Source organism: Penaeus vannamei, chromosome 18 (genome assembly GCF_042767895.1).
Source record: "Penaeus vannamei isolate JL-2024 chromosome 18, ASM4276789v1, whole genome shotgun sequence".
Lineage (NCBI taxonomy): Eukaryota > Metazoa > Arthropoda > Malacostraca > Decapoda > Penaeidae > Penaeus > Penaeus vannamei.
Window position 1 is genome coordinate 25,246,562 of NC_091566.1, and position 2,500 is coordinate 25,249,061.

The window sequence follows — 2,500 nt, forward strand, 5'->3', positions numbered from 1 at the left end:
CCTTCCCTCTTTCATCCCCTTTCCCTCCATCCTCCATTTCCACCATCATCACCTTCCCCTTCTTTCCACCTCCCTCCTCCAATTCCACCATCATCCCCTTCCCTTCCTTTCCACCTTTATCCCTTTTCCCTTCCTCCTCCAATTCCACCATCATCACCTTCCCCTCCTTCCCTCCTTCAACCCCTTTCCCTCCCTCCCTCCCTCCTCCAATTCCACCATCATCACCTTCCCTTCCTTTCCATCTTTATCCCTTTTCCCTCCCTCCTCCAATTCCACCATCATCACCTTCCCCTCCTTCCCTCCTTCATCCCCTATCCCTCCCTCCCTTCCTCCCCCTCCTCCCACGCACGCCATCCGACCGTCTTGGACAATTAGCATGGGCGCGCTTTGCTCATCCACCATCCAATGGCTTTGTCTTGATGGGTGTTGTTATTGCTTCGCCGAACCCCTTGGCGCTGCTCTGTTTGTTTTTGTTTTTGTTGGGTATTGTTTATTGTTTATTTAGGGGGTCGGGTTTTTTTTATGGTTCTTTGTTTATTTTGGTTGAGGGAGGATTCTTGTAGTTATTCTCTAAATCGCCTTCCTCATTTTCCCCTCTCCCTTTCCCCCTCTCCCTCCACCTCTCCCAATCCCCTTCCCTTTCTTCTCCTTTTGCCCTCTCCTTCTCCCCCTCTTCCACTCTCCCTCTCCCCCCCCTTTCTATTCCTCTTCCCCTCTCCCTCTCCCCCTCCATTCCTCTTCTTCTCCCCCTCCCCCTAACTCCCTCCTCTTCGCCTCCTCCTCCCTCCCTCCTCCTCTTCCCCTCTCCCTCCCTCTCTCCTCATCTTCCCCTCTCCCTCCCTCCTCCTCTCCCTCTCCCCCCTCCCTCCCTCCTCCTCTCCCTCTCCCCCTCCCTCCCTCCTCTTTCCTTCTCCCTCTCCCCCTTCCTTCCCTACTCTTCTCCTCTCCCTCTCTCCTTCCTCCCTCCCTCCTCCTCTTCCCCTCTCCCTCCCCCCTCCCTCCCTCCCCCTCTCCCCCTCTCCCTCCCTCCCCCTCTCCCCCTCTCCCCTCTCCCTCCCTCCTCTGAGATGAATCACCCGGCCATTGCACAAACACAAAGCATTCTCTCCGTTTGTTCAATTCTTTTAATCTTTATTACTGCCGTTATTCTAATTTCATCTCTTCTTTTCATTGATTTATTCAGTTCTTTTGGCTGCATTTTAGTGTACTTTATCATACATATATGTATTCCGTGGCTACTCAAGAAAAAAAAATATATATATAAATATATATATATATATATATATATATATATATATATATATATATATATATATATATATATATATATATATATATATATATGTGTGTGTGTGTGTGTGTGTGTGTGTGTGTGTGTGTGTGTGTGTGTGTTATTCACCTGTAGATTGTTTTACATGGAAATCATCCGCCTATTTTTTATTGTCTTTCTTTCTTTTTCTCGCAATTCATTATCTTGTTTTAGAACGCAACTCATATTAACGACATTTATAGGAAAATGACATCTTTTTATATCTGAATCACCGAATGGGCTTTTAAGAACAGGGAATTGGCATCGACTGAGTTCAAATCGTAAATCGACTCCTTTTAGTGGTAGCCAACAGAGGGATCTCGGAAAGCAGTTCCACCAATCAGCGACCGCTATACATACTCTTTTAGGTACCTTCGGCCAATCACATAACATGTAAACAGAACTAGACACACGAGAATTTCAGAATCATTATCACAGTTAAAATAGCATTTAAGGATATGCAGGAAGAAAATAATAGATTTATCTAATTATATCCATCATGTGGGATGTTAATAGTCTTCCCTGGCTATCTGTTGTATAAATAGGAACTAATACAGTTACGGTTATATTGATATATTTAGTTTAACTAAAGAGACAGTTCAGTTTTTATTTGATTGATTGCTCATCATTGTTGAACAAAGAAACGATCCAAACACAATTTTTATTGATCGCCATCTACCGTCTAATAAAGAAAATATTTCAAGCTTATCCTTGCCCATTCAATTTGGATTTCCAAATTTTAGCCTTGATTCAGTTGTCACTGATTCAAGGTCGTAAGTTTGCCGTTTCTCCTGAATGAGTCAAGGAGTTGGCATTCTCCCTGAAAACTTAATTTATTTACCTAATAAGCAGCAAAGCGTCTCAACTGGCCCAACATATTACTGTACTCACTTAAGCCACGTTACTTATTGTATGTATAGTTGTTATCCCACCATTCTTTCATACAAGATCGGTTATAATAGCACCAGCTCATCTAAGACAAAGTTTGCATTTAGTTTCGATCTGATACGTAAATATGTACCTAAATAATATGTACCTAAATAATCCACGTGAATTATCTGACCCTGATTCTGGAAACGACGGAAGCCCTACAAATCACAAAGATAAATAACAACAAAGCGAAACTAAGTCATAGAAAGCGCGGTCGAATCACAGAAAACGCTTCGAAACCAGCTCGGAACAGGAGACGCG

At 43.4% G+C, this 2,500-nt stretch overlaps 1 protein-coding gene across 1 annotated transcript in view; it reads left to right on the plus strand.

The window, feature by feature from the left end:
* LOC138864864 (uncharacterized) overlaps nt 1-2,500 on the plus strand; it is a 44,870-nt gene that overhangs the window by 38,787 nt on the left and 3,583 nt on the right. The window lies entirely within an intron of this gene.